The sequence below is a fragment of the Artibeus jamaicensis genome, unplaced genomic scaffold (genome assembly GCF_021234435.1).
Source record: "Artibeus jamaicensis isolate MK-2021 breed Jamaican fruit bat unplaced genomic scaffold, CSHL_Jam_final scaffold_3307, whole genome shotgun sequence".
NCBI lineage: Eukaryota > Metazoa > Chordata > Mammalia > Chiroptera > Phyllostomidae > Artibeus > Artibeus jamaicensis.
Genome location: NW_026522040.1, coordinates 5,350,781 through 5,363,606, shown reverse-complemented (window position 1 = coordinate 5,363,606; position 12,826 = coordinate 5,350,781). Strand labels below are relative to the sequence as shown.

The 12,826-nt window shown below is 43.1% G+C and overlaps 1 long non-coding RNA gene and 1 pseudogene across 1 annotated transcript in view; one reads left to right on the top strand and one right to left on the bottom strand.

The window, feature by feature from the left end:
- The window catches only part of LOC119064267 (uncharacterized), a 143,228-nt gene extending 132,978 nt beyond the window's left edge, over positions 1-10,250 (bottom strand). The window contains exon 1 of the long non-coding RNA XR_008390073.1: positions 4,949-10,250. This is a non-coding gene — a long non-coding RNA (uncharacterized LOC119064267). The remainder of the gene's footprint in view (positions 1-4,948) is intronic.
- Positions 10,251-10,305: 55 nt separating this feature from the next.
- LOC119064266 (40S ribosomal protein S6-like) lies at positions 10,306-11,020 on the top strand (annotated as a pseudogene).
- The last annotated feature ends 1,806 nt before the right edge of the window (positions 11,021-12,826 follow it).

Below are 12,826 nucleotides of genomic sequence, written 5' to 3'. Positions count from 1 at the left end.
GAAGGACATTGTGGCCAGCTTGAAGGGGCTCCCACTGGCCAAATCCAGGGCCATCCAAACATCAAAAATAAATAATGATAATAAAATAATTTTAAAAATAAGAATCCATGCATCTACACTGATGTAAATAAATGAGAAATGAGGGAACAGTCCTCTTTGTGGAAGAAAACCAACAAAAAAATGAAGAGGGGGTGATGGAACTTTACATTGCCATCAGGAAATCATAAGAATAGCCGATTCGGGCAGGAACCGCCCTTGGATTCTAAGGCCTTCCAGGAGAAGTTTGAGGAACAACAGGGCGTTAACTAGAAACATCGCTCCACAAGATACACTGTCTGAAAGGGAGGAGAGAGTAACCCCCCTGGACAGACCTGGCAGACCAGGCCTCAGCCGAGTGACCAAAGTTAACATCACCAGCAACAGGACTGGACCAGCAGACCTCACGTACATCTGAATACAATGCCCTGGGAACACAATGCCCCTTGTGTAACACTTTTGCCAAAGAAGCAAAGCCGGAATCTAACTGTGAGGAAACATCGAACAAGCCAAAATTGAAGGCATTCTAGAAATAATTTGCTCACTCACTCTTCCCAAATGTCAGTGCCGTGAAACCTAAAGACCAAAAAATTGTCACAGATAAAAGGAGAACACATGTAACATGTCATCCAGGATTCTCATACTGGAAACACATTTTGGGAACAACTGACAGAATGTGACTAAGGTCTATATGTAGATAATATTGTTGTGTCGGTGTTAACTTTCTAATTTTAGGAAAAGAATAAACCTTATTGTAGAAGAAGAATAAACTTCATAAATTAGGTGGGGGGAAAATAAGCTCTGGCCAGGAATGTACAATGTGAATCTAACAACGTAAAAACACCAAACACAAAATGAGAAACGTTCTAATACTAATAACAAGGCCAGGTAGTCTCATCTTCCAAAATGTCAATGTGATAAAAAGCAAAGAAAAATGGTGGGAATATTCCAGGTTAAAGGATATTAAACAGATGTGACAACTAAATGTGAGATATAACCCTAGACTGGACTTCATACCGTAAGAAAAAAGGACTGTCATGAAGGACCTTCTTAGCCCAAGTGACAAAACTGTGGTCGAGATACCGTATTAGGTGAAAGTGTTTTAAGAACATAAATTCATGAAGTAGTAACTATTATGTAAGCAAATATCCCTATTAGGAAATATACACTGACATATTTAGGGGTAAAGGGCCATAATATATATGTAACATTTTTAAATGATTCAGAAAAAGTATATACATATATACATCATAAATATAATCAGCAAAAAAATATGCACAGATGATAAAGTAAATGGGAAATGTTAATAAAAATAAATGTTCTTTGCATTATTCTCAGGTTCTCTGCAACTTTTTAATTTTTAATGGAATCCTGTAAGTAAAATTATTGAGAATTATGAAATAGATAAGATCAATAATCTTTAAAAAAAAACTACCTTCAGAGTTAGAGTTTAACATACTTTAAAAACATTTCTCAAGTGTTCATTTGAGAGGTAAGGTAACTCAAAATGACCATGTTATATCCTAAGGAAAACACAACTGGAAAGAAACCAAAATTCTACAAAAGAAATTCTGTTGCATGTGGATAAGATCATTAACTTCCCTACGGTCAAGCTACTTGGCTCTGAATTTGGACTCCAAGCCCTAAGCCTTCCTAGCTTTGATTTTCTTCCCCTTAAAGGGGGAATGGTAACAGTGTCTATTCCCTAGGGTCACTGTGGGATTTGCAGAATAATAAAAGCATCTTAGTCAAGTGCCTAACACCTGGTAAACACTCATTATTATTGTTACTATTATTTCTGTCTTGCACCGTAGCATAGGGAACGGGGCGGGGCCTTTGATAATGGATTACAACGGGAGCTAGAGAAGAATTCATCATGTTTACCAGCACCACACTCTAGTAAAGATGATCTGATTTTAGGCACCAGGTTTTTAAGCAGACCAGCCCTAGGGTGAAAAATGTTCTCTATTAAATTCCTGTATCTTGATGGGAATATCCACTGAAAATGTCCAGTTCTTCCCACCTTATTTCTATGTTCACCAAGTCAAGTTACTATCTCCAGTTTCTCCTTCCAACAAGCTGGCCACAGTACACCTGCCACTGTAAGTTAACACACTAGGATATTTAATCTCCTGTAAACTTGCGGAGCTTGGTTAGCTTCACTCCGGCTCACAGTCCCCATTGCCTCTGAATGAGCTGATAAAATCAAATTTCTTCACCTGCGAAGCCCCACCCTAGACGCCTGATCAAACAGTGCAGCAGTTCCTCTGCTCTTGAAGGCCGGCCTGAGCAACCAGTGGCTTCCCTCCCCGACAGGAATTTAAGTACCACTGCTGAAATGTTAACTTTCCAGAAGCATCTGTCAAGGGCAGACCATATGTCTCCATTAACCCCAGGACACCTAATGGACACCAGGAGCAAGTCAGCACTCACTGATTAATAAACACTGGCCTTCGAGAGAAAAGGCACTAAGTACCAATCGATAACTTTGTGTTAATCATATGAAAACAGGAAGTAAACTGTGGGGCTGAGTTAATGCCAAAATTAATTTTAACCTTTCAAACACCATATTTCAAAACACTGCAAAGTAACTTTTAAGCATAAATATCACAAGTTCGCCATATAATTATATAAAAACTATCACAAAATAGTCAAACTGCTATCAAATAAAAACACTAGTGTTTAGTCAATAAGGTTTTCTTTTAATTTTCATATAATTTTTTACATAATATCCAAGAATCTATCTTTTCGAAAATGTCAAATGGCCAAACATTATTCTTAAATGTTCATTTTCACTTAGCAACTTTTTAAATGTCCTTATCTTTTATCATCAAAGGTAGTATGAATGAATATATGCAAAATGTAAATTCTCAGTCCCATTTGCCATCTTCTGTACTTTCCCACTGAAACAAACTACAAAATTCTATTCTTGTTTCTCATTTGTAGAGAAGGAAAAAAAATTATCCTTTACTCCAAAAGGACCATACAGTGTTCTACACCATCTTCCTTTCGGCTTTTCTCAGTGAAATCCCAGCCTTCCTGGACATCAGACCCCCATCAAGTCCCTCCTCTCCCCATTGGCAGCTCCTGCAAAAAAAATCTTACATCGTGACATCCAAAACCAAAGAGACAAAAATCTTCCTCCACTTCTTTGCTTCAGGTCCCACTTTCCAAATTTCCTTGTGAAGAGAAGTATCCTGTGTGCTACAGAGCTAATAATGGTGTCAAGCCTATGCTTGCTTATTTTCTATTTATTTATATTGATTTGAGAGAGAGAGAAGCAGGGACGGAGGAGGCAGGGGAGGGGACAGAGACAGACACATACAGCAATTTGTTGTTCCACTTACTCATGCATTACTTAGGATTCTTGTAGGTGCCCTGACTGGAGATCGAACCCACAACCTTGGTGCATGAGGATGATGCTCTAACCAACTAAGCTACCCAGCCAGGGCCTACTGTTTATTTTTGAATAAATAATTCACATAGTTCAAAAGTCAAAAGGTTAAGAAACAGTATTCAGGGAAAAGTCCCCCTGTCCTCCCAACGCCTACCCGCTTCTCTGGAAGGCATAACATGTTAGTTCATTTTTTATTTATCCACATGTAGATACAGATATAGATGCGTAACAGCTGTTTATAAATTTTCATGCAACTCTTTACAAATTCTCTCTTTTATACTTTTCTATGCCTTGTCCTTACTAAAGATTATATCTTTAAGAATATAGCACACCAGAATATTCGCAAACTTCCTCTTTCTATTTTTACGACTATAGATGACTTCAGCATGTGCTCTAGTCTCCTGTCCCATCAATTCATTCAATACACAGTGCCAGACAAGTTTGATTTTTAAAAAGAAAAATAAGTACACATTCAACTCCCAAATTTAATTATTTTCTATATTTTGACCTGTAGCACAGATACCAGAAACTGTATTGTGGTTATACTGAGGAAAATTCTCTTTAGCAAGTACTTAAAGGCACAACGTCATGGTTCCTGCAACTCATATGCAAGGGGCTAAGAGCGAGCTACAAATACACACACCACATCTGATTCGAAACACACGCGCACAGAGCGTGTGGGCAAGTGCAGCAAAATGTTAACCAATTAATCCAGAAGAAGGGCATAGAGGTGTTCATTTTTCTAAAGATTGAAATTTTCCAAATAAAAAGATGGGATAAAAAGGCTCTGGTACTTCACAGGGTCCCCTCATTTGCTACCTTAAAACATACAATGGTCACTTCCCCACTCCGAAGCCCATGTCCTAACATAGCCCAACCGCATCCCCTGCACTCTCCCAAAAGAAAATTAAAATGAGCTCTTTCCCTATTCTTAACTGCTGGTCCTGCAGGCTGCTCCCGTCCTGGCTCCCAGGGGCCCGGGGGTCCTCACCCCTTCCCTGTCCTCGTCCAGACCACTCCTGGGGGTCCTCAGACATTTCTGCATCTCATTGTTTCATGGCCTATGTGCTGGAAACTACCCAAAGGGAAACTCTTGATGAGTAACTCTTTTGTCATTTCCGGCTAATTGCGATGCACATGATAGGTGCTCAATTTTTTTAAGAGTAGGCTTTTTTTTTTTAACAAAGAAGGGCATGAGAACTACTTCTGAGCAACGGGGGCAGGCCCCCAAGCTTGGTTACGGCTTAGAAGAGCACCTGCTGTCTTTGCGGCGTGCTCCCCCGACTCTGCACTCATCTCATCTCTCCTGTCCTTGCACACTGTTCACAACTGTCTTCCCTCTGACACAAACGGTGACAGAATACCCTACTGAGGATGGAAAAACCTGTTTCACAACCCCAAATAAAGCCACTCTCAAAGTCAGAATAGCCAAAGTCTCTGAAGTTTTATTTATGTGACATGACTCTCTCTCACACGAAAACTGTAAACCATTTGGAAAGAGCACCTGCCAATTACCTGTCTGGGGAATGTTCCTCTGTAGGACCTGTCCACCGGCGTGAAGCTGGGGGACCTGCCTCTGAAGGCGTTAACTTTTGTTGGTCGAGACAGAGCTAGAGACGTCAGAACACAGGGGCAACTGCCACGTCGACGACCGCCTGTGTCTAGGAACACCACCACACTTCGGAAAAGTTGATTCACTAACAAAAAATACAAAGGACACCTACTTAAAAACGTAGGAACAGTATCTAGCTTGAAATAGACACAAACTGAAACTGCACGAAGGCACAATAGGAGGAATCCTTGTCTGGGTCAATTTCCTCTCCTGGGAACAAGCCACAGACCCGGAAGGGACCCGACTTCAGCCGTCCCAAACTGAGCTCGGAGAGGTTCAACACCTAGTCCGACGCTTCGTAACTGAAGAGGTCAAGCAAGGTTTAGAATTCACGTACATTTGTCAGGCTTCTCTGCCCATTTTACCTCTCGATTTCACAAATTTAACCTTCTGTCCAAAAAAAGCAGAGTGGGTAGGAAAGTGAAAGAACTGCTTGTGGTCAATGATGCCATCAACCGGGCGTGTAACATTATGTCAACTGTCTCATCTATAAACTCAGACTGAATTAAACCAGCTCTGAAGCCTCTTCGAGCTATAATATATTCTGATCCTTGATAACAACATGAGTAATAGTTGTATATTTAAAATAAATGTGATGCCGTCCCATTTTTATACCAAACTTTGTTAAAGTTTAAGCAGTTTAAAGGCATTATTTTAACCGAAACAACACATATGTTTATCAAACATGTAAGAAAGAATCCAGGAATTCATTATCTACAGAATTACTATTACCTAAATTCTGGAAGAATGGCCTTCTGCACAAAATGTAAACTTCAATCTGAAACCAATTTGAATGTCTATTCAAATATCCCAAAGAGTGTGGGAAGTTTTACATTTCACGTATCTTTTCCACCCAACACGTAATGTGCTTCGTAAATTCATTCAACTCTTTAGAAAGGGTTTGCCTGAGCACGGAATTTTACAGACGACAATAACCTTAAATGTCAGAGTTCTAAAACTTGTCTTTCGCTCTGGTCTGCCACTAGTTAGGCTAAAAAGATGCCTGTAGTAACCACAGAATGTGACGAGGCTATCCACACCAGGAATGGGGGGGAAAGCCAAAGGAGAACAGGAGAAACAAAAAACCCAAAATGTAAGGAAGTTGAGAGAGTAAAGACGGCAGAAAGGAAAGAGAATAAGCCAGCAGGAGGGGAATGGCCAAGAATCCTCATCGGTACCCCAGGGGCTCGGTGTGCCAGCACCCCGCAAACTGTTCAGATGGACTCCAGACACGGTAAGTGCTTTTTTGGTTTGTTTTCTTTTGTTCAGTTTTGGACAGAAAGTCTGCCCGGACAGAACATGTTCGCTTGTGCCCGTTCCTAGACTCCATGTCGAGAATTAGGAGGCGTCCCACGTGTGAAAAGTTAACACAGAAAACGCTACGATTCCAACACACTGGACTGTCCACCTGGCATGTCCAGGACCTGGTATGTCCCTGATGAGTCACCTTCCCAGAACTTGGACCTCTTAACTCCAGAAGAGCACAGTGATCCAAAAAGATGTGTTAGCAAGTGATATGTATAGTTATAAAATTGCAACTCAGTGCTTTCAAACTGGTCCTCTCCAAAATCAACAACAAAATACAGTCAGAAGCGGACATTTCCAGCCGGACTCACCAGGTGCCGCTGCTCCAGCACAGCGGGCCCCTCCTTCATTGAGGGCTGGAGGCCACCGGACACAGAACGAGCCCAGGACATCGCTCCACCACCACATCCTCCACGCACGAGCAAATGCTCTTTAGCTATTACATGGATAATCACATGGATAATCATTTAAAAAAATCTTTCTAAAGCGAATCTGTCGTTGGGATATTTCTATTGTTTAGAATCTCAAAGGATCTTCATTCTACAGCTCACATGAATTGACTAAATGGGGCGTTGATTCATTTACTGTGTAAAAACCTTGTTCCAAACTGCTAAAGATCTATGACAAAGAGCAAACTCCTGTGTACCTTTTCAGAAGAATCAGATCAGTAGCAGAAGGAATCTTAATTCCGAACCCTTTAAAAATCAAGCAGAGGAGGATTTTGGTATCTTTTGCCATGAAAATAGGAGAAGCCTATAAACACAGCAAGCTCCATAACCTTTTGCAAACTAAAAGGCAGAAAACAGAAAACAGATATCGGAGCTTATAAAAAGTAGGTATTTTCTACAATTTTGAAAAGCTAAAAAGTAGAAAACGATGAAAAAATATGTAATCTTTCTGGAAACATAAACAAAAAATTATGTATTTTTAGAAAATGGACATTATGTGCAATGAATGCCTCTTACATCAATATAAACACACAAAGTAAAACAATCGTCAATGACCTTGACAAGAAACAGATAAGAAGCTTGGTGTAGTTATGGGCATTACAACAAGACTCAGCACTAACGAAATTTCCCCTAGAAAGAGGAAGCAAGCACTCAAGGTCACAGGCTGTGTACAATTCTGCAAGAGAAAGATCTGAGGTAGCAGTTTTTGTGAGTTGTTTAAGAACAAACAAAAGTATCAGGCACTCCCCAGAAACTCCCCTAGTTGTGTAAACACCATCCAGAAAAGGACGCTTTCGCAGCCCAGCTGCCCCCTCCCGGAGATGAGAAGCAGCGGCATCTTCCAAATACGGGGTCAACAAAGTGGAGTGCTCGGGTTCGACCTGGGGTCTCCTGACGAAGACAGCACCAGAATGGAGAAAAGTGCCCCTGAGACCCACCCCAAACTCCTCAAGGAAGGGAAAAGCAGGCCAGCCACCCCACCAACAGTCTAAGTAAGGAGTCCTGGATCTCCTGATCTCGGGGTTCAAGCAGCACTCCACACTGAGTCTGGTGTTGCTTAACAGGTACCCTTCAAAAAACTAGAGCACTCCTGGTCAAGACTTACAATCGTATCTCAACGTGAACAAACTCCATTGTAGCGCTTTAGGGCCAGAAATGCATTAACCTCCTTTAGAGACGCACACAGACTGGGACACTCTCCCACGATTCGGCAGCTAGCGGGAAGTGGAATCCAGTGGGAAGTGGGAACTGGAATCCAGTGGGCAGCACGTAAAGCACCGCATCCAGAACAGCAGACCTCCGCCAATCATCATCACAAACACCCTTCTACCTCGTGCTCTTCCCTTCAAACCGAAGGTCAGCCGCAGCACAGAGGGCTTCTGACGGGAAAGGAAGCAGCAAATGAGGAGGCAGGACCGACGTAAGGAAATCCGCAGGGAGGTTGGGCCCGCCAGAAGCCCAGCTGTAAGGGGAACAGAAACATCAGAGGCTGGAAGAAAGGACCCCCAGGAGACACAGGACGACAAAGACGGTGTCAAGTGCTAGTACCACCACATCTCGGAAAAGTGTCTTAACTCTCTAAAGCACAATAGGCCTTAAAAGGTCCCGAGGGAGGGTGGGGGGAAACTTCGAGAAAGACGGGAGCAGGGCTCACACAGAAACCCCCTCCCTCTGGCTTCCCGGTGGAAATTGGCCCATGGGTCATCCCCAGCACTCCCGTCACACAGACGGCCAACCCCAGCTTCAAACCGCCGGGTCTAAAGAATTCGAAACAGCTTCATGGTTTAGTTCCAAAGATTATGTCACAGATATTTGAGTCAAGACATGATTGCAGCCCTGGCCAGTGTGGCTCAATTGATTGCAGTGTTGTACATGTAGACCACAATGTCACAGGTTCAATTCCCAGTCACAGCACATACCTAGGTTGCAGGTTCAGTCCAGACGAGAGGCAACTGGTCCATGTTTCTCTCCCTCTCTCTCAGCCTCCTTTCCCTTCTCTCTAAAACCAATAAGCACGTCCTCAGGTGAGGGAAAGAAAGGAAGGAAGACAGGAAGAAAGGGAGGGAGGGAAAGAGGGTGGGCTGCAGATGTGTGTAGCAAATCACCTGTAGTATCAATACTTTTCAAAGACATAAACAGGAGCTCAAAATCCAAGGCCATATCTATGAAACGTAGTTTCAAATCAAATGTATGGATGCCAAACCAACTCTAAGATTTAAGGGTGAACCATTTTATAAAAGCAGTTAGGAAACAGAGGATTTTAAGTTAACGGTACGACTAGTAGATGTAAAAAGCAGTGACATCTCTTGGCTTCAGCCCAGCTTCGGGGCCTGTGCTACACAAGTCATGTTTTCTAATCCACAGAACGCACCCAGTAATAAGCACTGCATGTGCCTTCCAGAAATTTCATTTAAACTAGTTAACGATCATGAAGCAATCTAAAAGGATAAACTGTGTGTGAATCCTGGGCCTAACTTTGGAGAGGCATTTGATTTTGCTCCAAGAGCAGTATCCGATATTTTGAAGTATTCGGCAACAATGAAGAGGAAAATTCTATTTTCTAACAAAGAAGTCTGTGCTGTAACTAGTCTAAGCGTTAACGTACACAAAAAGCTTTGGAACGTTTAAAAATTTAAAATGTCATTTTTACCCTCCCATTTCCTACTTCTCACCCATTTCTTCTTTTTTATTTTCCTTGTCTCAGATGAGATTATCCCCCCAAAAAATCTTATTCTTTTTCTCCACTAAAATCACTCATATTAGAATGTAACGTCGAACCTCTCTTCAACTCACCTCAAACCTTGAGTCCACCTGGTGCTTGGCACCTGGGAGTCTATTTTAATCTGGAACGCTTCCAGAGCACCCCGTTAGAATGCCTTGGGCTCTCCATGCACCTCTCCCCGCAGGTCCCCCCAAACATACACTCTGAGTAAGAACAGCGTGGCTTTAAGACATCTCTTGGAATCTCCACCTCCTTCCCATTGAATTCCAGCCCTGGAGCCTCTTCATTTAGAAGCTGCAGAGCCTCCGCTGTTCCCCAAAGTCCTCCAAATAGGGGATGGCTGTGCCCTCACTTGCTCTTCACCCCCGTGATGGGCACCTCCGTCCTGCAGCCAGGACTCTGGCAGGCAGCTCTCGTCAGAGGACATCGGGTTAACGCTATCAGAGTCGACCACGGACCTCCTCATAACTGTTGTACTTAGCAAGCCCATACAATTACATAATGTACCCCCATCATACCCTGCAGCTGTACATGTACGTGATTAGGTTTGACACTACATTTAGGTTGAAGGAGCAGCAACCAGTTTTGTCATTTAATAACACTGGAAATACTCAATGTATTTTAACTGGAGAATCTACTTAGTATCGGGTAAGACTATGCAGTCTGAGTTTTTTTAACAGACGCAAGTTTTTGCAAAATACCTAGAATTCTGAAGAACTCCCAGAATAAAATGAACTAACCTGCTCTTTACAGTGGCGCCTTGCAAATGGTCGGCTGCTTCAGGATGAAGCTGAACAACTCTTTCCCAGCCACTGGCTGCCACAAACTCCGTACCTCTCACAAGATGTGTGTGGCCACAGAAGCTACTGCTCACACTCTGGGTGGAGAATGGAAGGGGTACGTGGTTCAAATCAGTGGCGGGAACAACAAACAAGGTTTCGCCACGGGAGGGTGTCTTGACCCACGTCCACCAGCTGCTGAGTAAGGGGCATTTCTGCTGTAGACCAAGGAGGATGGAGGAAGCGCAGATCTGTTCAGGGCTGCGTTGTGGACGCCAAGCTCAGTGTTCTCAACGTGGCCATGGTAATAAAAGGGGAGAAAAATACTCCTGGTCTCACTGACGCTACTGTGCAGAAGCCACAAGTGTCTCACTCTCTATAAAGCTGATGGCCACCAATATGTTGTGAGAAGACCCCTGAACCAAGATGGTAAGAAACCTAGGACCAAAGCACCCAAGATTCAGCGTCTTGTTACTCCACATGTCCTGTAACATGGACGCCGGCTTGCTGCTCTGAACAACACATGAAGAAAAACAAGGAAGAGGCTGCAGAACATGCTCAACTTCTGGCAAAGAGAATGAAGGAGGCCAAAGGAAAACGCCAGGAACAGACTGCCAAGACAGAAGACTGTCCTCTCTGACAGCTTCTACCTCTGAGTCTGAGTCCAGTCAAAAACGAGGTCTTCCGAGAACAACAAATAAGAACATACAAAAAATTTAACCCATTTCAACCTTTTAAAATTCCATTTGCCAGAGAGCAATCTTTAAATGACATAATGTTGCAGACATCAAAGAATAGGTGCTACCCCTCAAAACCACGGAAAATCAGGTACAGAATCACAGAACTTCAGAGAAATTATTTAACCTACTGGTCCTGAAAAAGCAGTCCTCTGACCAGCAACAGTGGCATCACCTGGAAACTTGTGAGAGGTGCAGATTATTAGCTCTCCCCACCCCAACGCCTTCTGAGCCAGAAACTCTGGGGTGGGGTCCAGCAGTCGGGTGCCAGCAAACTCTCAGGGACTCTAATGCGCACAGAGTCTGAGAACCACTCCTCCGATCCAACCACTCCACTGAGGAGAAAGAGATGAAGCCGGCAGCTTCCTTCAATTCTTCTGTCAGGTTAGCGACCGAGGTCACTAGCGAGTTCCCTATAAACTTTCAAAATGATTCTTACATCAGTATCAGAACCCGAGCAGCCCAATAGGATCTTCCAGGTTGAATAGATCTACACTGCAGCGTGCATTCTCCTATCACTGCTATATAGTCAGAGACACACAGAGTTCTATGAGTAACTGACATTTAATATCTAAAAAGAGACTTCACATTACTGACCTCAAAGCAGCAACCCAAATCCCCCAGGCCTTTTTATTTGTTTGGTTAGTCGGGTTAACTACTGTTGCTATTAGCAGTGCTGGGTTTTGTCTTGTTATGGTCGTGTTCTGGTTCGGTTTTGAGGGCAACGGCAGTCCTTTCTAGAACACATGTTTTTGATAGTCTGTTTTTGGTTTGTGGGCTTCTCCCCAACCAAAAAGGTTGACACCAAAGGTGTTTGAAGAGCAATGGTAAAGAACTAAGAGGCCAGCAATTGCTAAAAGAGAAAGTAAAAGAGCAATCACAAAGGACGGAGACAGAGAGGCCAGAACTTGCTAAAAGAGAAAGTAACATCTCTCCCACCCCCCCAAAAAGAAAACTACGCATTTTTACCTTGGAACACATATTGTAATATTTTTTAAACAACAGATTTACATTCTCATTTATGTTTTACTTATCCTACAGTAAAATTAGTTTTCATGTGTGGAACACCGAGAGTCAGAATGCCAGGAAGCCAGCCTGTGTCCCAGGCACAAGGACAGGCCTGTGACCCAGCCCTACAGAGGAGGTACGTCAGCCTGCTGTACAGTGTGGGAGCAGAGTGGGCAACGCCTTCTTCACGGGCCAGACCCCACGCTGGGCTGCACCATCCACCCGCCAACACAGCATCAACCACATAAAATGAAATCTGCAATGTTCAGCCTCCGGGCCCTCATTCTGAACAGGTGTTGGACGCCTCTCATACCTTTTTATACAAACATTTCTCAGTCTAGTGGCGGTTATCTGCACAGCTAAACATCTGTTTCTATTTATGTTTCACATATCCTCTCCGTGTAGTTTATAACTTGGGTGTTAGGATTACCACAAACGGAGACTTTGGGGTTTAAGAAATAAATGTCTCCAGTCCTGTTTCTCATGCTGACGCAGTTTTCTCAATGCCATGCCACACTGAAGATATCCCCGGTCCTCTTTCCAGACTACACAATGTGTATCAATTACCTTTGACTTCACAAACCAAACTCTGAGTTCAGTGCCTGATTTTATTTCTCTGAAGACAACTCATGATCAAGGGCACAACACAACCGAGACGACTACTGATCTGATTTACGCGTCCAGCTCCCTCTGTAGGACCTGAGCACCGAGTCTTCTCGGGATTTTGTTTTTCAGTCCATCATCAAATAAAGTCAAAAGTATCATCCAGTAACACCTGTGA